Consider the following 24,047-nt stretch of genomic DNA (forward strand, 5'->3'; position numbering starts at 1 on the left):
AGTTTCAGCAGATGTTATCTAGGAATAACATACCTTGCAATGTTGCTACTGACCAAACAACATTAAGTATTCAAGACACCAGTGTAATAAAGTGTAGTAACATTTATGGTCATAACTGGCTCTTTGAAGACATATTTAATGCTGAATTATTAATGTAAACATTATAAGTACTTAAACACATGGGAAATACGATTGTAAAATACTCTTATTTTCCTATTTCACACATTTTAGGAGCTAAAGCCTGTCATGTCCATGTCAGGCATGACTTGCACAACGCTGATGTTAATAACACCTACAATTATAAATATGAGTTGCTTCAAAGTTGTTTCTACTGATGGTACAGATGGTTGAGGTACCTTGTAGCTTGTTCCTGGTCTCAGGCTGATCCATGTGTTATGTTTAATTTTAGTGTCTCTATTAATATGATAATGGAATGTTAAGTTTGGCAAGACTTCAAAAGTACTTGTTTGCAGTCTGACCGTGAGCAATGCCACTTAGGGAAAAAAAAAAACAAAAAAAAAAAAAACACATCAGTTGACTTGCACTCTACTCTCAAAGACAGCCCAACATTAAAACAATCGATCTCTATCACTTAGAAAATTAAAAGTATCATTGTTTAACCCTGATTGAATACCTCAAGGCACTGATTAATGAGAAAACTGTTGTTTATTGGATAGTATTCAGAGTGAGAAAACCTAACCTGATTATTCTTCGTCCTGTCAAGAATTAAAAATATCATCTCATCTCAATATCATCTCAATCTTATTATTGGGGGCAGCACAGTGGCTCAGTGGCACTGTCGCCTCACAGCACGAAGGTTGCTGATTTGAGTACCAGCTGGACCAATTGGCATTTCTGTGTGGAGTTTGCATGTTCTTCCCGTGTTGGCTTGAGTTTCCTCCGGGTGCTCCGGTTTCCCCTACAGTCCTAAGACATGCGGTATAGGTAAATTGAATAAGCTAAATCAGTGGTGTCCAACGTGGGGGTCGGGACCCCCTGGGTGGTTGTGTGCATTTTCAGGGTGATTTTGTATTGGTCAAATACATTTTGTTAAGGTTTTAGAATTATATTTTAACCATAACCCACACAAGATAAAAACAACATGTGCAATTACATGCAAATTATATATATATATATATATATATATATATATATATATATATATATATATATATATATATATATATATATATATATATATATACACAGGGCTTTACATTAACAGCCGCCAACCCGCCAAATGCAGGTAGATTTCAGCTTTGGAGGGTAAGACAGCTGCTCCCAATAGCCACTTTGGCAGGTTGGAAATAATGTTTACATTGTAGTTTTCTTAAAGCAGGGTTCGACAATAAGGATGGCCCAATATGCGTGCAAATGTGATTTTATAATTAAGAAGCAGCACAACTGACAACAATAACTGTGTTCGCGCGAGCAAAAGCAGGTGAATATGAGAGAATGATTACTCGCACGCGCAGGTGATGTGATGCGCGCGAATCTCAAAAAGCTTGCGCGCTCCCGTTTACTTGCGCAAAACAACCGTCTGTAGAGGAAGCTCAACTGGTGCGATCGGTTCTCTTTAAAATAGACTAGACAAACAGCGATGCTCGTGTAAGCAGCAAACATTTTGTACGTAGCAGCAGCAGCAGTCACTGCTTTCGTTTTAATTATTCTCATGCAGGCACGTGATCATCCTTTTATTATCACTCATGGTATATTTTTACCTGCTTTCTTTTGCTTACAGTTATTTATGTTAATATAGTTTAATTATCATCCTTCCCAATAACATTGCTTTAATATTAGATTAGCTCCCCATTTATGTAACTGATGATCTGGAACCTTTAGACAGGACAGATTACTCTGCATATTTTAAATACATGAACATAGATCTTTTTAAATGTTAATTTAAAAATAATAATATTAAATAATAAAATAAAAAAGAAAAGTTTTGTTGAATAAAAAGTGCATGTATACAGCTACATGTTTGCTTGTTTTGACACATTTAAAATGTGTGGCTAAGAAAAAATTATATATTTTTTGTGTGGTCGAAGAGAAATGTGGTAAATTCTTAATTTTGAGCCCTAAAAAATTCATGTGAAATAAAAACCAATTGCAATGGGACACAACACATTTACTCATGCACAGTGAGCAAGCTCATACACAACACACACCAAAAGTGAAATGAATGAGGAGGCATGTGGACAACACAACATCTAAATCAAGTCATTTTAGCATGTCAAAGTCACATTTATTAATATAAGATATCTTTTCCAGGGAAAAAAAATTGTGGCTAGTGAAAATGGCAAGTGGCTAGTAATGTTCCACTAGTAATCTACTAGCCACAGTGGCTGGTGATCAAAAAAGTTAATGTAAAGCACTATATATATATATATATATATATATATATATATATATATATATATATATATATATATATATATATATATATATATATATATATATATATATAATGCAAATAAAAAAAAAAAAACATCAGGCATTAAATATTTTTCATATGATTAATGTGTTTGCATTAGATTAACAACACATCAATAGTCTCAGCTTTAGCAGATTAATTTTACAGCACCAGGTTAAACTTTCTGATGCCTTGATGGCAATCAAATACATAAAAAAATAAACACAGCTAGGACACAACTGAACATTGAGAATGATCTCTGATTAGTTGTCTCTAAAAATAAACCAAGATTAGACTTGTGCTAAAAAACATTGTGTCCACCAGTCTCTTTGGTTGAGGTTAAATTAAATTAAATACAGCTAATAAATGACTATAAATATGATACAGATGTTAGACTGTTGCACTTTTTTTGCATTGTTTTTGCTCGTGTTTATATAGGACTATTGTTGTGTGTGCAAAGTTTGCATATTTATAACCACCTCTAAAGAATTTGGGGGTCGCGAATCACTGGTATTGTTATTTTAGGGGTCGCAGGCTAAAAAGTTTGGGAACCCCTCAGCTAAATTGGCCCTAGTGTATGTGTGTGAATGTGAGAGTGTATGGGTGTTTTCCAGTACTGGGTTGTGGCTGGAAGGGCATCCGCTGTGTAAAACATATGCTGGAATAGTTGGTGGTTAACTCCGCTGTAGCGACCCCCTGATAGTTAACAGGACTAAGTCGAAGGAAATGAGTAAATGAATGAAACTAACCATAGTACTTGTTTATTTGTGTTGCATATACATAGTACTTTGTAAGCACATTAAACATAAAACTCATTGCATCGCTAAATTAGTATGTAAAAAAAAAAAGGTTGCAAGTTCCATCATTACAAACTTAGTTTGTTGATTTGGCATTTCCCAAATCTGTCATTCCAATAAACATTCGCAAACTGCATGGCAAACTTGTACGCAACTACAACTCTAGGGGCCCTATCATACACCCGGCGCAGTGTGGCGCAAGGCGTGGCGCAGTAGTCTTTTGGTAGTTTCAGCTTGACGCAAGAGTCATTTTGAGGTATTGCGCTACGCTGTTTAAATAGCAAATGCATTAGCGCTCATTTTTGCGCCCATAGGCGTTCTGGTCTAAAAAGGAAGGCGTTCTGAGGCGGACCGCTGGTGCGTTGCTATTTTGAGAATCTATAATAGATTTTTCATTAGACCAAAACTAACCCGGTCTAAATTCAGGCGCAGAGTTGCGCTTCGCTTACGCACTGCTTAATACACACAAGAGAGCAATAGGCCAATATCTTTACATATGAAAAAATGTAAATATTAAGGATATATATATATATATATATATATATATATATATATATATATATATATATATATATATATATAGGATATAATAAGAATAGATATAGGATATATATATATATAAAGGATTAAAATATTACAAAACATTATTTTCTAGCCTATAAATATGAAAAACCACTGCTTTTATGTCTTCTTCATCTCGGGAGGCTTTTTCAGTTCATTCATAACAATTTGCTTTTGTATAATGTTATTATTATTAGCAGTATTATTTATTTTATCCATATTTATATTTGTTTTATTAAAAACAAGCTTAGATTTGCCCACCTGTCAGGTTTTAGACCATATGGGGCAGAGCATGTGTTTTAGGATATAACTCAGGTTTTTGAGCACATTTTGCTATTATTATTCATTTATTCGTTTGCTGGAAATTAGAACTGAATTTACAAATAGTTTTGAAACGAATATTTGCGCTTAACAAACAAAATTATTTATTTATTTATAGACTAATTGATGTCTGTGCATAAAGGTTTCCCTATCCAAGAGCGAAAGTGAAAGTGATCTACTATCTCTCATTCTCATGCAGTAGATGCTCTGTTTAACAGTTATCTGTAAAAAAAAAAAAAAAAAAAAAAAAAAAAACTGTTAACTGTTAGCTTGTGAAATGCTCATTTTTTTCCATTTAGACTTACTTTGCGTCCTGTAAATAGCGAATGCACTCTTGGCACGATGCAGCTGACTCTTAAAGGGAATGGGAGATGAGATTCTAATTGGTTTATTCTCAAAACACACCTATAACTCATTAAGAAAATGAACTCAACCCTTTTAGAACATGCACAAGGTAGATTTCCCGTCCTTAAATTAGCAAAAACGCGTCCTGACACGCCCTGAAAGCGTTTGCGCCCTGCGTTTTGCGCTCTGCGCGTGGACCATCAAAATAGAGCCCTAGATCCTCATATTGACAATTGCACTCTCTTCGTAGTGTACTTTGAAAACATTTATTCTATTCTGAACACAGCCGTCACTCATTACTAAAGCTATAGATGACATATTAATTAGCGGAATTTTCGTTACATCTTCAAAGCTTGTGAAAACAAAAATATATTGCATAGGTTAATGGTTTTAATTTGTAGTAGGATATTTATTAAGAAATTTATTTGTTTATGACATGGACCTTTTGTTTACAGGTTTCTACCGTGGATTATATGTGTCAAATTGTAAAAGTAGACTTTTTTAAAATATTAAAATACAAAAATAAATTATAATATCCTACCTAATAATAATAATAATAATAATAATAATAATAATAATAATAATAATAATATTAAGTAAGATGTATTTTTTATTAATACATTTTAAAAATAAATAGCTTTTTTTTTTTTAATATATAGGCTATTTCTACTTTTTACTAATAATTAGCCTATCGGAAATTAGCCCTACAAACATTAACAACTTATATGAATTATATATGCGATTAGAATACTATGTTTTAGCTTTGTGATTTTATATCGAATATTCTCAATAATATTTATAAAAGGAACATAGGTCCTATATCTGTCAATTGCATATTAATTAATTAATTAATTAATTAATTAATTAATTAATTTCTGTGTGCATGTAAAACAATATACTTTGCACAAAACATTATGGGATGTTTCTCTAAATAAAAAGTTACTCCACCCTGTTTAGAGCAACATTTTGGCCGTTTTACGTTAAAAGTTAAAGTAAAGGTACAAACCAGATCAGTGTTCTTTCTGTTTGCACAGTTTTCTGCAGTTGAACTTATTGCAAACATCAAGATACAACTGTCCCATGATAAGTTTACATAGTCTTATTTAGTTTTATCACATATCCATGTTTTCTCACACATACTGGATATCCATGTGCATTTATATGCATCCAAAAGGCTTTGCTCTTAACAAGGTGAAACAGGGTTTTGTTTTTCATCAATATTTGCACTCTGATTCCCCATATTCTAAGTAAATGTTATATTGTCAGTATGATTTACAGCTGACTAAAGACCAATTTTAGCAAACAGTGAGTTTCCCTCCTGGGCTTATCGTGTATCACTGAATGTTTGATCACTGATTCTTTGCTAAACATCACCATGGCGTGTGAATAATGCTTGACACGACTCGCCAAAATGATTCATTTTTTTGAGCATGACAACTGACATCTGTAGCTGACAAAGTATCTGTGTTTGTTGAGTTTAAAGGCTCATTTGCAATAATATTTAATATTTGTGTCACATATACAGGCGTGAAATGACAGCAGCAAATGATCGTGGGTGCCACATCAGATTGTGACATGAATAGTGTGTGATTTGCATTAAATAAATGCTGTATAAAAACCTGCAGAGTCACGCATGTCATGTTCAGAGCTGTCTCCATTGTGCAAAAATAGTTCAATTAAAAACTGTAATTGAATTATCATATGATACTCTGATTCATGAATCACAATTAGTCACACATATAAATATTTCCTGATGAAATCTCCTACATAATTGGAAGGCAATTTAAAGGCAAAGGTTGATGAGTAAAGCATTTTAAATAAATCTGCAAAGTCTTCTCTGCATGTTTACGCCATAATTAAAAATAAATGCTCATTTTAGAGGAAATTTTCAGACAGCAATTAAGAGATTTTTGTTTGTTTGTTTGTTTGTATTTCTTTGCATTATTTTTTTTTGTATTTTTTTGTGCTAATGAAGAGTTAGTTTGTTATGGAAACTTGTTTGCTATGAAATTCAAAACATTTTATAATTGTGATATTCTATATATAAAGTAGGATTTCTGACTTTTTTCTGATTTACAATAATATTTATATACACAGTTGATGATGCATCTTGAAAAGGAGGGTGGGGAGAAGCTAGATATATCAATATGTCCATATTATTTTTGGACATCAACACAATTCTAACATTTTTGGCGCTGTACATCAACGCAATCAATTTAAAATGAAACAAATAAGATTGAACTGCACACTCTCAGCTTTAATTTCAGGGTATTCACATCCAAATCAGGAGAACGCTGTAGGAATTACCACAGTTTGCATATGTGACCCCCACTTGTTAAGGGTCCAAAAGTAATCGGACAGAATAATACTCATAAATCAAACTTTCACTTTTTATTACTTGGTTGCAAATCCCCTGCAGTCAATTACATCCTGAAGTCTGGGATGCATAGACATGACCAGATGCTGGGTTTCATTCCTGGTGGTGCTCTGCCAGTCCTCTACAGCAACCGTCTTCAGTTCCTGTTTGTTCTTGGGACATTTTCCCTCAGTTTTGTCTTCAGCAAGTGAATTTCAAGCACAATTGGATTCAGATCAGGTGATTGACTAAGCCATTGCATAACATTCCACTTCTTTCCCATCAAAAACTCTTTAGTTGGTTTTGCTGTATGCTTTGGGTCATTCTCCATCTGCACTGTGAAGCACCAAATGAGTTCTGAAGCATTTGGTTTAATATGAGCTGAAAACAATGCCTGAAACACTTGAAAATTTAACCTGCTGCTTTTGTCAGCAGTAACATCATCAATAAATACAAGAGAACCAGTTCTATTGACAGCCATACATGCCCACGCCATGTCACTACTACCACCATGCTTCACTGCTTAGGATCATGAGCAGTTCCTTTCCTTCTCCGTACTCTTCTCTTCCCATCACTCTGGTTCAAGTTGATCTTGATCTCATCTGTCCATAGGATGTTGTTCCAGCACTGCAATCTGGCCTTCCTGCTTTTGAGGCTCACCAGTTTACATCTTGTGGTGAACCCTCTGTATTTACTCTGGTGTAGTCTGCTCTTGACTGTTGACCTTGACACACGGACACCTACCTCCTGGAGAGTGTTCTTGATCTGGCCAACTGTTGTAAAGGGTGCTTTCTTCATCAGGGAAATAATTATTTGGTCATCCACCAGAGTTGTTTTTGTGGTCTTCAGGGTCTTTTGGTCTTTCTAAGCTCACTGGTGCGTTCCTTCTTTTCAGCATAATAATGGCTTGCTTGACTGACAGTGACAGCTCTTTGAATTTCATCTTGAGAGTTGACAGTAACACATTCCAAATGCAAATAGCACACTTGAAATGAACTCTGGACCTTTTATCTGCTCGTTGTAATTAATAATGAGGGAATAACACACACCTGGCAATAGAACAGCTTAGAAGCCAATTGTCCAATTACATTTGGACCCTTAACAAGTGTGAGGCACACATGCAAAATATTGTAATTCCTACACTGTTCAGCAGATGTGGATGCAAATACCCTCAATTAAAGCTGACATACTGCAGTTAAGGCACATTTGGTTAATTTTAAATTGATTGTGCTGGTGTATAGACCCAAAAATAGACCCAATATAGTGTATTCAATTCACCTGTACTGCATATCTTTGGACTGTGGGAGAAAGCGGAAAATATGGAGGAAACTCACGCGAACAGAGGGAGAACATGCAAAATCCACACGTAAATACGGACTGGCCCAGTCGGGACTCGAACCAGCGACCTTTCTGCTAACCACTGAACTACCATGCTGCCCCTGCTTTTTTAACAAGTAACAATTCAAAGCATGACTCTCAGGCTTTTTTACTTTTTTAGAACACATTTAAGATCCTTCTGCCCAAACTGTTTCTGATAGCTCAGAAGAGAACAATTTCCCCCCCATTGCAGTCTGAAATGAGAAAAGCAAGCAGCTCTTTCTCCTCACAGACATTGTACAGCTGCATTAGGAGCCGTCCCGTGCGTGCATTGTGGGTAAAAGTCTGAATTAAACAGATCCTGAGAGGACTGGCCTGTGGAAAAATAAATAATGGTGAGCCACAGACCCGTATAACAAGCACAGCTAAAATTCATGAGTTTTTCAGGGTTGTTTGGCCACATTTGTGTCCGTGGGCTTGGCAGCCATACAATATGGTCAGACAGAACATATTGTAAAAGGGAGGAAAAGAAAGTGAGAGAGAGAGAGACAGATTTGTGGCCATCTGCCCAGCAGGAGCATGAATGTAATTGTGAGCTCCAGGTATTTAAACTTACACCTCGCTTGGACACTCATGCATGATTCAGAGTGTTTGTATCCAGGATATTTACCTGTACTTTTGTGTTTGGAAGCGTTAGCTCTAGGTATTTGCTGTACCAGCAGGAATAAACCCTACAAACAGAGTGCAATGGAAACTAAATATTTATGCAATATATGATTCATTTTGTGGAAATAAAATAACTATATATATATATATATATATATATATATATATATATATATATATATATATATATATATATATATATATATATATATATAGGTTTTGGAGTTTTTTATGGGATTATATGTAGCAAAAATTGTTGGCTTATTTAATTGCATGATAATAAAATAAATATGTGTGACTATATGTGAGTCACCTGAACTACAACTCCCATGCATTGTGCCAGTCAACTTTTGCTACAGCTGTTGACAATTTGGACACTCGCACACAGCTGAGGATCATTAGGAACGATTGCAAACACACTATATAAACATCTAAGTCACTATTACTTATTGCAAAGTTTTGTATGACTGTTGTGTACAATTCTCAGTGTTACCTTTTTTTTTATCTTGTCAGTGTTTTATTCAAGAACTGTTTTCTTGTGTATGGTTGTTCTTTGCCTGCCTTGACCCATCACATAGATTTGGATTATTCTTTAAATTATTTTGTAAGACTTTCTGCTCCTATTTTAAACCTCCTGTCTGAGCATCTTTTTTAATAAAGCTGCATTTGGACATTTGGTTATCAACTACTTAAAAAACAACAACAACATCAACAAATTTCAGTTTGCCTTATGTTTTCACATGTAAAAATGGATACAAAAAATTTCATGAATAAATATTTAATAATAGTCACTGGTTCGAGCCTCGGCTGGGTCAGTTGGCGTTTCTGTGTGGAGTTTGCATGTTCTCCCTGCATTCGCATGGGTTTCCTCCGGGTGCTCCGGTTTCCTTCACACTCTAAAGACATCTGGTACAGGTGAATTGGGCAGGCTAAATTGTCTGTAGTGTATGAGTGTGAATGGATGTTGCAGATGCTGGAAGGGCATCCGCTGCATAAAGCATATGTTGGATAAATTGGTGGTTCATTCCGCTGTGGCGACCCCAGATTAATAAAAGGACTAAGCCAAAAAGAAAATGAATGAATGAAAAATGTAATAATAATGCTTGTTGTTGTTGTTGTTGTTTGTAACAGAAGGGTGCTGGACAATAGGTTTGAGGATCCACATGTGGTTTACAGAAAACTTAGTCAGGCAGGCAATGGTCAACAGGAACAAAAAAACAGAAACATGAGGACAATCCAAAAGCGAAGTCAGGTCACAGGAATAGAGGTCATTACAGGCAGCAGACAATGTAAACAAGCAAACAACGCAAGGGTAGGCTTAATGAAACACTGAAACAGTCGAAGAAAATGTGTCAAAGCTTAAAAATTTTTCGAAACCGAACTCAACAGTGACACCTAGTTGTCATTTTGTTATTTATTTAATTTTTATTTTTTTATGTATTGCTCTGTAACAGCTTCAACACAGAAACAGTTTGAGCAAATTGAGTAAGAGAAACCCCAACATTGTAAAGTTGGGGTTTCAAGTGATTTTTATTAAGTATTGTTATGTAGTGTTACAAATATGATGCTATATTTATGGTGTATGCGCAGCTGTATTATATCTAGACTTTCCCCATAAAACAGTAACATTATTAATACACATATCATAATTTTGTTAAGTATTTGTACAAGTCAGGATTTTAACCCAAAAGCCATTTGCAGCACAGTAACTATGTGCACAAGCATGGTCCACTAAGCTACATGAGACAGAGATTTGTTCTTACTATGTCAGTCAAATGCCGATTCAACAGGTTTCAAAACGCTTTTGAAATGACAGATGCTTTGAATTGCTTTAGTCATGTGATCAGGTGTTTTGAAACACTTTCGTCATGTGACCTGTGTTTCAAATCACCTTAGTTACGTGACCTTGGTGTTTTAGATCATGCTTCGGTGCAGTATTTCTAAACATTTGAGATTCGGGATCTCGACACTGTGTCGAAACGTAAGTTTCACATCAGCCATCCTTAGGCAAGGGTCAAAACACGGAGAGATTAAAACCGGAAACGCTTCATAATGTTACAGGGTTTGAAACCAACAAGACTCAGCATTGTGTGTGTTTGAAAGGTTTGTGTAATTAGTCCTGAACAGCTTCAGCTGTGTGTGTTTGCAGTCATGGCGGATCTGGAACAGGTGTGTGGGTGAAATGCATGATGGCATTTGTAGTTCACTAAAGTGGCAGATTTGTAGTTCTTCAGCGATTTGCACAGGATTGATCGCTGGTGATTGTGACGTTGTTGTTGGTGGTGGTGTTGCTGTTATTCAATTATATCAAACAATCACAATTACAGATAACCGAGAATACAGAAAGAAAAAAAAATGCATGAATAAGAAAGAAAGATAAGAGAGAAAGCTCAAATGTTATGTAACAGCATAAAACATAAAACAATACATAAATGCACATGGGTGTATACAAATCCTCATCAAAATGCACTGATTAATAAATAAAATGTAATGAAAATAAAAAAAAAAAAAAATAAATCAGACATCATACATGTTACACCTTTTGTCATTTACATGCTAATGAAAGTAAAAAGCCAAATTTAAAAGTCAGAAATAGTTCAACCAAACAAAGAGAGTATAACACAATAACGGGGTAAGAATGAACATACGATCATGTTTATAAAAAAATAAATAAATAAAAAATCACTGCTCTATAAGTGCCAACATCTTGTCTATTGCCAAAACCTAATCTAAAGGGAATACAGCTGAACATCTTGAGAAGAATGAAGCAATCTTCTGCCATACTTTGTGAGAATAGAGCTGATGCTGCAATGTACTGTACCGTATATTAAGACAAAATTAAAAGTTGTGTCCCAAATGACACTATGCACTTGTACACACAACCATGCAGTGTATGATTTTAGTGCTGTCCCAAATGGAACACTAACATTTTTAAATGCATCATTAGTGAAATAATGACCAAATTGTCAATTAGTACTTGTCACGTGTTTAACCACATCGATAGGCATCATATTTGCTTATGTAGGAAAACTTTGCTTCCATAATCCAAAATACATCAAGAAATCCAACTTTAGAGCCTGATAGCTGCTCCTTTTCTGCTGCATTATTAAATATGTGATTGTTGAGTGCATGAAGTGACATTCTACACTTGTTTTTACCAGTTGAATAAGTGCATTATCCTGGTATGTGTAGTGCACATATTCTGTTTTGGAATTGTCAGTGTGAATACACTACTTATACTAGTACAAAATGACATAGAATAGGGTATAGTTATGCAATTTAGGACACACACTGCAAAAAAATGCTTTTCTTACTTAGACTTTTTGTCTTGTTTCTAGTCCAAATGTCAACAAATTCTTAAATCAAGAAGCATTTTCTAGACAAGCAAAACATATTGTTTTGTTTTAAGAAATAATATACCAAAATGAAGCGAGTTTTTCCTTAAATCAAGCAAAATAATCCACAAATGGGGTAAGCAAAATAATCTTGTTTTTCGATTTGTGATAAAATTATTTTGCTTACCCCATTGGCAGATCATTTTGCTTGATTTAAAAAAAAAAAAAAAACTTGCTTCATTTTGGCATATTATTTCTTAAAACAAGACAATATGTTTTGCTTGTCTAAAAAATGGTTCTTGATTTAAGAACTTTTAGATATTTGGACTAGAAATAAGACAAAAATTCAAAGAAAAGCATTTTTTTGCAGTGCACCTAAATTGTTTTTACCTTGAATGGATGTAAACTTATTATAGGCGACCTTCACAACACAATTAGCAACATTTAAAATAGCTTTATAATGACATTTTAATGAACTCAATGTGCTGTTTCACTGAAGTTTGTTAAGCTTCAGTTTTCTTGCAGTTTACATCTTTAGCCATCCGTGCAACATTACAACATGCCAGTCGACTCAAACTCACGAGGTCATGAACTTCACGTTTAAACCAAGGGGAGGTCTAACAGAACTCAAAACAAGATAACACATGATATTTTAACAGCGCAATGCAGTAAAAGGCTGGCTCTTAAGTAGATGTAGCCTTATGTCAGGCCATAATTACACGCCACCCCTGCTCCTATCACAGCTAATGCTGATAACATTAATACTGTTTGCCAATTACCCGTTCCACTCCCTGAGCACTGGCACATTGTGCCACGGTGAATGGCCCTATTAGTCATGTGAAGGTTTCTGCCGACTCGCCTGAAGGCTTCAACAGTCCATACAGTCACGAGTCCAGAAAATATATTAGCTCCAGCATCAATTTATTGATTTGAAGGGGATTTACCTCTCCTAATTTAACTGTCAAGATGATAGAGTTGTCTTTAAATGTAAAAACGCCTTATATTGAGGCAGAGCCAATATGCTGCAGCGCTCGTTTGAGCCTCACGTCAATCTTAGGTGGAATTGGAGGTGTTTGAAATGAGAAAGCGCCTCCATATTGAAGAAGCAATATCATGAGCGTGTGCTCCAGATGAAAATAAGTGACTTCTTCAACAAAATTCAATTCGTGTCTGTATACATGCAGCTCAGAGTCATGCATGATCCTTTGAAAGCTAGACTTGCTTTGACAACACATTTATTTAGGCTCTTTTAGTAACAGAGAGAGCGAGAGAGAGAGAGAGAGAGAGAGAGAGAGGGGGAAACAATGGTTTGGCATTGGATACACGTGCCAAATGAGAATGAAGACTATTCCCGCTCGAGGCAGTTCAATATCACCCCTTTTATTCTGTCACACACACACACACAAACAAAGTACGTGAGGGACGTGGTGAACATTAGTGCTGAGGAAGGCACAATTTTACTGCTGGCTGTCCCGTCCAGTTCAAGAGTGCATGCTGTGTGATCTGGCTCAAGTTCATTGATTTTCATGAAAAGGGTCCATAATTCATGAGATGTGCCATAGAGGTACAACATCAGTACTAGGAGTGTGACCGGTGCCTTCAGCGGCATTGAGTGCTCTCACATTTATTAATATTGTCGGAACAATTTGTGCTTCAAAGCGATCTGGTTTACCTCCTATATTACCACTGCAGGCTTTGGATGAGTGCAGGTCAGCTTGTATTTTTGACCAATTTTTGAAAGATAGCTTTCTTGTTAGTATGTAGCTAAAGTGCTTTCTTTGAGCTGTGTTTGTTGACAGGCATTATAAAAAAGTGAGTCCGGCGATGCTGAGAAAGGAGGAAAGAGCTGGTACAGAGGCACATAATACTGGAAGAATTCAATTCACTATCATTCCAATTCATCTTAAAGGCGACTGATTTACTGAAGCTGAACTCAGTGAAAAGGGGACAGTTTATAATTTGACATCTTTGCTTATGGATGCTCAGTTTGCAGCCGAAATGGTTTGAGACAATTGCCTATACTTAAATATAATTTGAGTAATAACGCTTTAAAGATATTCCACAAGACAAAAAATAAAAAATAAATAAATAAATTAAGAAATCTGTAGAAAATTAGCCTTAGTGATACTGATTATATTTTCAAGTTGTATGAAAGCATAAAAATATATTTTACATGAAATGAAAACAGAGAAGAAAAGTATTTAGCTGCAGAATACATGCTGGTAATGTTTATGAAATGCAGACATCTGCAATAATTTATTATTATTATTATTATTATTATTATTATTATTATTATTATTATTATTATTATTATTATTATTATTATTATTATTATTATTTTATTTATTTTTTCTTTAGTAGTAGTAGTAGTTGTGATTAATTACAGAGAAAAATCACTGTTATATTTCAATAAGTTATAAATAATAAACAGGATAAAGTGCATCTATGATGGCTGTTGTTGCAGAATAAAGCCAAACAGGCTTATTGGCAGCTTAATGGGAAGAACTACGGTATAAGACTGAAGGACTTTGCTCTGCAAAAATAACCAACCTAGATGTATGATGCATGGCTCCTTGTCACAAAAAAAAATATTGAAAAACAAATACACAAAACATTGTTTCAGCTGTAATCGTTTATTAATTCTTGAATTAAATTCAAAGCTGACAGCAATGAAAACAGCTGATGGAGTATACACTAATTTGCACATTTTTCAGTCACAGGATGGTGCCAAACATTTTAAAATTCAAAGTTGACAGACACAAAACTGGCTTAATAAAGCATTTGCAAACCTATGTATTATTCGTTCTCAAGATGGTGCCAAACAGTTAAAATCAGTCAAAACTCTGGCATGACAGACAAGCAATGGTGGACTGAAAAATCATACTTCAGTAAAAATACCATCACTAGCCTAAAAATGTAGTTCAAGTAGAGTAAAATTGTCTGTTGAAAATATTACTCAAAATATGAGTAAAAAGTTGACCTTTCAAAAGTACTCAAGAGTAGTGAGGATTACTCACAAACATAAAAAAAAACATTTGCATGTAATTTGTGAATGTGTGTAAATGTAACATTCGGGAGTGCATTTAGTGATTGCCCAGCAGGCACACAACGTGATAAGACGTTAATATTAGGTTAGATTTAGGTTGTGACATCAGGTGACCAAAATTCAATGTCTAGTCAGTGTCTAAGGACAAAATTATTTTGATGTTTAAAAACAATTCAAATAAAAATAATAATTCCTTAAATTTATATAGCACTTTTCTTGACACTCAAAGCATTTTAGACATTGGCAGAATCTCCTTATCCACCACCAGTGTACAGCATCCACCTAGATGACATGATGGCAGACTTATTGCGGCAGAACGCACACCACACACCAACTGATTGGTGGTGAGGAAACAGTGATGAAGCCAATTATGATATGGGGATGGTTAGGAGGCCTTGATGGACAGAGGCCAGAGGGCAAATTTGGCCTGAGATATTTTAACGACCAGAGAGTCAGGACCTCAGTTTAACATCTCATCCGAAAGATGGCACCCATTGAACAGTATAGAGTCCCCTTCACTATACTAGGGTATTAGGACCCACACAGACCGCAGGTCAAGCGCCCCCTGCTGGTCTCACTAACACCACTTCCAGCCGCAACCTAGCTTTCCCATGTGATCCCCCATTGAGGTACTGACCGGGCGCAGCCCTGCTTAGCTTCAGTGGGCGACCATGTGAAAGTTGCTGCTGACTAAATGATGAAATGACGTTGATATTTGGTTGATTTTAGGTTGTGCTGGAAAGTGACCGAAATCCAACATTGTGCCATCTTAAACCAATTTCATAATGACATCAAATACTGACATTTATTCAACAGACATGGAAACCAAAATTGTTACCACAATGTCCACACAACATCAAGCTATAATATCATTAGATGTTGATATTTGGCTGATTTTAGGTTGGACGTTGGACATTGACATCAGCCTAACGTTGGGTTCTGATGTCAACCTGATTTTCATTTCTAAACTAAATGCAACACCCCCACAACATTAGGGCACAAATTCAATCTGCTGGGTGTTTGAGACCATTTCAGTCAACATAAAGGAAACATCCTTAAACATCATGTTAAACATAATTTTGGAAATATAAAAAAATATATATATATATAAATAAATATATATATATATATATATATATATATATATATATATATATATATATATATATATATATATATATATATATATATATATATATATATATATATATATATACATATATATATACACCAAGGTAATTCAAAGTTCCTGGATGAGCATGTGTTATTTAACGCTTGCTATCTCAGAATAACATAACTTGGAATGTTGCAGCTGACCAATCAGAAAGAGTATTTCAGACAGCCAATAAGTAATGAATAAAGTACATCCAGGCAGTAGTTATCCCTTTTCGAAGCCTGACGGGGCTTATTGGCAGCCTGAGACAAAGTAGAGGCCTGTTGTATAAGCCTAAAAAGCTTTATTTGGCACAAAAAAAATCACCTAGATGTACTTTATACTGCTTATTACAAAGCTATTGCCACACAACATGCAGAATAACCAAAAACTTGTGTTCTGAGTCATTATCATTATAGTTTATTAATTATCTAATTTAGGGCTGCACGGTGGCACAGTGGGTAGCACGTTCGCCTTACAGCAAGAAGGTCGCTGGTTCAACCATTTCTGCATGCAGTTCTCCCCGTGTTCACATGAGTTTTGGGCAGGTGCTCCAGTTTCCCCCACAAGTCCAAAAACATGCGCTATAGGTGAATTGGGTAAGCTAAATTATCTGTAGTGTTTGTGTGTGAATGAGTGTGTATGGATGTTTCCAGTGATGGGTTGCAGCTGGAAGGGCATCCGCTGCGTAGAACATATGCTGAATAAGTTGGCGGTTGATTCTGCTGTGGCGACCCAAGATTACTAAAGGGACTAAGCCAAAAAGAAAATGAATGAATAAATGAATAATTATCTAATTAAAGGCAAAGCTGACAGGAACAAAAGCAGCTGAAAGGAGCATATAATAATCTGTGTATCATTCATTATGGTTACATTACTGTGACACACAGTCAAAAACAGCAGTGTATATATATGAACCCACTCACTGGTGGTAAAGATGATTTGACCCAGATGAGTCAGTTTTATTAGTTTCAGCAATTATTATCTTAGAATAAAAACACCTTGGAATGTTGCGACTGACAAACCAGAATCAAGTATACCATTCTAGTATTTATAAAAAGACAGATAATGTAAAATATTAGATGTACAATTTTCCCACAGAAATATCATGATAAGGGGAAGTGGAAGGCCTGAAATTTGCTATAAATATACTACTTCTCATGTAATACAAGTATCACCACTTCATCCACAGCATGACCGACAAAAAAAATCTCCAATTTGTGTGCGGATAAACTGAAGAAAACACAGACTTCACTTTAAACAGATGGGAGGACAATAGACATTGATTGCCAATAATTGAAGGACGACACGTGGAGTTGTTCTAGTCTGTGAAGGGCAGATGGTATCTTTCCTTCCTGTCATGGTTTAACACAACAGCAGTGCCGAGTGCAGTGAGCATCCACAATGTAAGAGCACTGAGATATATATACAGCTTTGGGGGAGTGTTTCTATGATAAGGTGTTCATGAATGCTGAAAATTGTTTGTTTGTCGTGGTAGTAACCCCTTAGGTGCTTTGAAAACCAGAGTATTTATACATACAAATGCAAACAATGTGCTCTCGACTTTTTTTCCCTGTTGGTCACGTAAAACAAGCCGGGAGGATTCACTTCTCGTTTTCCCAAGTGAGAACTTGGGCATGAATATTTCAACACACCCACTTGGCACGTATTCTAGATCTCATGCTGTATCTTCAGCTCTCTCTCTTTCTCACACACACACACACACACACACACACACACACACACACACACACACACACACACACACACACACACTGGCAGTCCAAGATCACTTCAGGCTAGTTAAACCATGACCAAAGCAAGCATTTGGATGAATTTAGTACAGTACATCTATTATGGGTTTAGTTTTTAAGTAAACAAATCAGAATTGTTAAATCCTTAACTGCATTTGGCAACCCATGATAAGCATAAATTTCAACTGCATGGGAAAAACAGCTTTGACATCAATTTGGCTGTAATATCTGAAGTGAACAGTGATGTAATGTTTTTACGGCTATTTAAATGTTATCATTATATTTCTTTAAAACATACATACACACATATATATATATATATATATATATATATATATATATATATATATATATATATATATATATATATATATATATATATATATATATATATATATATGATTTGTATCATTTGCCGTCACTCAATATTGAACATTGAGCTGTCATATTTAAATTTAATTCAATTCATGTTTATTTATATTCCACTTTTACAATGTATATTATGTCAAAGTAGCTTAGCATAGAAGTTCTAGTAAACTGAAAATGTGTCAGTCCAGTTTTTAGAGTTTGAATTCAGTTTAGTTCAGTTCAGTGTGGTTTAAATTTCATTGCTGAAAGTCCAAACACTGAAGAGCAAGTCTATATACAGTTGAAGTCAGAATTATTAGCCCCATGAAAAATTTGCCCCCTATTTATTATTTTCCCTGTTTTATGTTTAACAGGGAACAGATTTTTTCAACACATTGGTAAACATAATAGTTTTAATAACTGATTTTTAATAGCTGATTTATTTCATCTTCGCCATGATGACAGGAAATAATATTTTGCTGCATATTTTTAAGACACTTCTATACAGCTTAAAGTGACATTTAAAGGCTTAACTAGGTTAATTAGGTTAACTAGGCAGGTTAGGGTAATTAGACAAGTTATTGTATAATGATGGTTTGTTTTGTAGACTATCAAAAAAAAAAATAGTGTAAATGGGCTTAAAAAAGTTTAAAACTGTTTTTATTCTAGTCAAAATAAAAACAATTAAGACTTTCTCAAGAAGAAAAAATATATTCAGACATAATGTGAAAATTTCCTTGTTCTGTTAAATATATTATGGGAAACATTAAAAAAGCAACAAAAATTCAAAGGGGGGCTAATAATTCTGACTTAAACTGTATATATATATATATATATATATATATATATATATATATATATATATATATATATATATATATATATATATATAGTTGCCTCGTTGAATTATAAGTCCCCCTGTTTACTGCTTTTAACTGCTTTTATTCTAGCTGAATTATTCTACGTTAATATAAGAAGAGTTCAGATGCAAAAACCTCAAAATGCTATCTGACATTTTCTTCTAAAATGAGCGTTATTATGAGACTCATTTGTGTAGGTTTAGTAGTTTTACTTTCAAGGCAAAAATAAATAAATAAATAAATAAAGGAACGAACTAACGAACAAACGAACAAATAAATAAATAAATAAATAAGTTATTTTCATGGTCTTTAAAATAAAATAATTTAACATAAACATTTTCATTTTTGACTAAAATTTTAGACGGCACTTAGATGTTTTTGCATCTGAACTCTCATATACATTCTCAATAACCTGTTATCAAATAACTTGCCCAATTAACCTATACTGCTTATTTAACCAAATTAACCTTTTTAAACTTTAAAATTGTAGGTTCAAGCTAAATACTGGTACCTTGCCAAATAACCAGAAAAAAAAAAAAAAAGATTAACCGTCATTATGGCAAAAAACTAAATAAATGATTTATTAGAAATCAATTACTAGAGCGATTATGTTTAAAATATGTTGAAAAAAAAGCAAAAAAAAAAACAAAAAAACTCCTAGTTAAACAACACTATAAATATTACTTTATATATTGTAGCTCTGTCATGTTGACCAATATCGCTACAATAACATTGTTCTTTTTCTGAGAAAATGTGATGCTCCTTTTGTGAAAATATAGCATCACTGGACAGTCCACTGTTGAACTAAAGTAATATTTCCAAAAATCCTGCCTCGGGCATGCATTTTTTATTTATATTTTATTTGACTAATGAGCAATGTTAGAACAATCATATGCATTCGAAACTAAACAAAATTCCTGCTGAACCTTTCACAAACCACCACCCTTCCTGGTCATACGCAGTACACACAGCTGGCTCTTGAGCGTATGGAATTTCTCCATCAGATTTTGTAATTATGGTACATTGCCATTTAGTCAGCGGCAGCCAATCTACAGGCTGAGTGCTCTCTGCGATTGATTACTGAGCTGCAGCAAACATATCAATGAGAAGAGATATGCCCTTGCCCTGGCAGGCGCCCCCCTCTAGATTAATACACTATGTCACTCTCTGATATAGATCACCCATTCAAACACAACAATCCAGCAAGTGAACGCACCTCCCCCTGCTCCCTCTGTCACTTTCAGCAGCTTTGCTCAGTTCTGTTTCTGCCCCACTTTAACCTTCGTTCATGAGAAGTGACATCATATGGAAATCTGATTGATCGTGAGACATTTCTTCAGATAAATCACATACTTTGAAGTTACTGCATTACGTCATGCAGTTTTAGTATGCAAACATACATAGAGATGCAATCCTGGTTGCTTACACTCATTTGCAATATGGTAAATAGTATGTGTCTTTGCTTAATTTGCAACTGCAAACTAATTTATGTCAAAGTTTAATAATAATGCATTCTGAAATATGAGATATATTAGCAATCTGCAAGTCAACCCATTATTTCAAATGCAGTAACAGTGGTAATTATGATAACTAAACATAAATAAGTCCATATATTAAGGGAAAAGTGCATTTAACGATTTTATTTATTTATTTATTTGTTTGTTTGTTTATTTATTTATTTATTCCTTTATTTATTTACTCATGTTTGTTCATTATTTCATTTTTTTTTTTTTTTGTTCGGCTTAATCCCTTTATTAATCTGGGGTTACCACAGCAGAATGACCCGTCAACCTATCCAGCATATGTTTACCTCTTTTTTTGTAAATTAGTATTTTTTTTTTAATCAGGCTCCTCTAATTAGGTTCAGAAGTTTAATTTTATATGTAATGATAAGGCTATTAGTTAGTAAATAAAATACCTTTTTTTTTTTTTTTTAAATGTCACTTTAATCAATTATTTGGTTTTTTAAAATGGTAGATTTTCTTTTGCATCAAAACCAGTTAAATCCACGTCTGCTTTTTATAGAAAACCTCAAAATCCACCTATATGAACATGACAGTGTATTTAGGTGAAAATGATTAAAGATGCAATAAGAAATATTATTACCAAACATAAAACACATACAAAAATACTAAAATTAAAAAGGCATAAATCTGTCAAGTAAGTGGCGATTCATTCCATTGTCATAAATCAGGAAAAAAAAAGCAGAATGAAAACGAATGAATGAAATCTGTAAAGTGAGTGCATCAATCAATAACATTAAAACTGATATTAATTCAATCTTAACAATCTGTTGTCATTTCTGATATTTGGGATTTAGATTTCATGTAAGAACAATGTAAACATTGCAAACATTGTAAACTGAGTTTGGTAGAATCAAATAATGTAGTGTAAAGCATTGTGAAACATTAATATATGTGCATTGTCCATTAATATAAAGAGCTTATCAGATGTACATGTAGTATTAAGTACTACAAATAATGTATAGTTTTATACAGTATATTTATAAAATGATGATGATGATGATTATTATTATTATTATTATTATTAATATTAATTTATTAAAAAAAAAAAAAAAAAGAAGCTAACATTAGCTTATAAAACGCAAGGTAAGCCTGCATGCTGGGCAAAATGGGGATGCCTCTCGGACAATTTTAGAAGCTGTCATTCATTCATTCTCACCATACTTAAGGTCTCTTGTTTATCCTCATAGCATCGTTAATAAACGACAACTTAACTCTTTCTTTCGTGAAACGCAGTTGCCGTTTAATGTATAGTAAATCGGACTCATTTAAAGTAGTGTTGCTCATCTAGTTCATCAAACTCCATCTTTTAATCTCCAAAAGCGTAATAAAACAGAATAAAAAAAAAAAAAAAACAATTATAAAGCCAGCATATCAGCACGCTGCTACATTGAAAACATAAAATTCAATTTGCGTCATCTGATTGGTTCTTAGCATATAGCGGCTTCTGTTGTCAAAGGCAAGTGGGATTTATCAGCTTTTGCCAACAAACTGTTATTTCTAAATGTGTTGACCCTGGGATTTGGATGATCAGAAGCAACTCGATTTGTTGACTGTGTACTACATGCCTAAAGCATTTACTCAATGTCAATCTGAGTAAATTGAAATTACACTCAGTTTTTTCTTCTCTAAGGAATTATTATACAGTCTCTGTTGTCATCTTGTGGCGGAACATCCACCGTCTTTGCTCTGCTCAGTATGACAGGCTAATGTCGACATGTTTTATCTTCGAAATTATAAATATTTAAAACAGACACTATCCTTAAATAAACAGTAAAGTTGCCTGAAAAAGCCTCAAAAGTACATTATGTTGTCATGCAGCTGCAAGATTTGTCACACTACAGTGAGTTTATTGATCTGTCGTCACTATGTGGGTGGAAGAGTGAGGAGGCTGTATGAGTGCTGTTTTTTTACAGAACATTGCACAGCTATCAGCCAATCAGAATCGAGAACCAGATAGAACTGTTCTATAAATACATCCCATTAATAATGCTTACCTTTAGCTGCTGGACATGCTAATCCCTCTGAAATATGTAGTATTTAACAAAGATCACTTAACGTTTTATGCAAGCCAATTTAACATCTTGTTTTAAAATGTGGTGCTACTTCATGCAGAATATCTGTTCTGTACTTCAGGTTGTAAAATGTCAAGCAAATAACAGATAATGTCAGCTACCAAAAGAATGAAACATGGACAGCAATATTTCTGCTCACGGATGCCATTCCAGGAACGTGTTTGAGTGTAAATACTGTTTATAGCCGGAGGAAACATGCCTTCTCTTTATACAGTAAAACAGAAAGAAATATGGAATATATTAAAGATATAGTCCCTACAGAACAGCGCTTATGCTGTTAGAGCATCACATTCTCATCACTCAGATTATGAAATGCACATCATTTGCATACATTACACCCACTTCCAAGCACACATGCTATGATGGTGTGTGTGTGTGCATTACATTATGTATAGCACACACAGACGCAAGCACATACACACAGAGATAATGTATAACTGGAACCACCTGTGTCAGCTACAAGAGAATCATATACTGCAGTCGTTAAAGTGGCATTCAAATTCAATTACACTTTAAACATTTGACTTATTTCTAAATTAAGCTTTATTTTTTAAATGTTAAAAAGCAAATTTGCACTCGCTTCTTATCACATTTCAGAGGCACAAGTCTGTAAATAAAAAGAAACAGCTACAGTATGAAGTGTCTTAAAAACCCTTCTGTTGAACCCACTTTTGCCATAGACAGATTGTATTTAAACTGTGAAATCTCAAGTTTTTAAGAGGAACTGTGCAAAAGCCTAGCTTTTTGAGAACATCACTTTAGAACAGTTTAAAAAAAATGCAGTATTTGTGATGATAAAACTGATGATCTAAAAAATGGATGTGCTTATTCAGGGTTATAACAAAATTAATAAATCAGTTATGTCTGTTTTTTATATCACATCAGGGAATTTACCAACAGGGATTTATAATACATGTATTTCAAATACGTCTTTCCAACACAAAATAGTATTTTGTAATTTGTATTTGATGGGGTTAATGGAAATGGGTTAATATTTTGTAGCAAAATACTTTAGTGTCTTGTAATTTTGAAATACTTTAAAATACTTTGTAAGAAGTCTACAAGATGACATCATAAAAACACGGACTCATATTGATGCTTTCTCAGTTATTTTCCTAGGCTTGAGATCAGACAAGAATATTGATTCATTTTGAAGAAGGTGGTCACTGTTTGGAGT

Source organism: Danio rerio, chromosome 14, assembly GCF_052040795.2.
Source record: "Danio rerio strain M-AB ecotype USA chromosome 14, GRCz13ab, whole genome shotgun sequence".
NCBI classification, from domain to species: domain Eukaryota; kingdom Metazoa; phylum Chordata; class Actinopteri; order Cypriniformes; family Danionidae; genus Danio; species Danio rerio.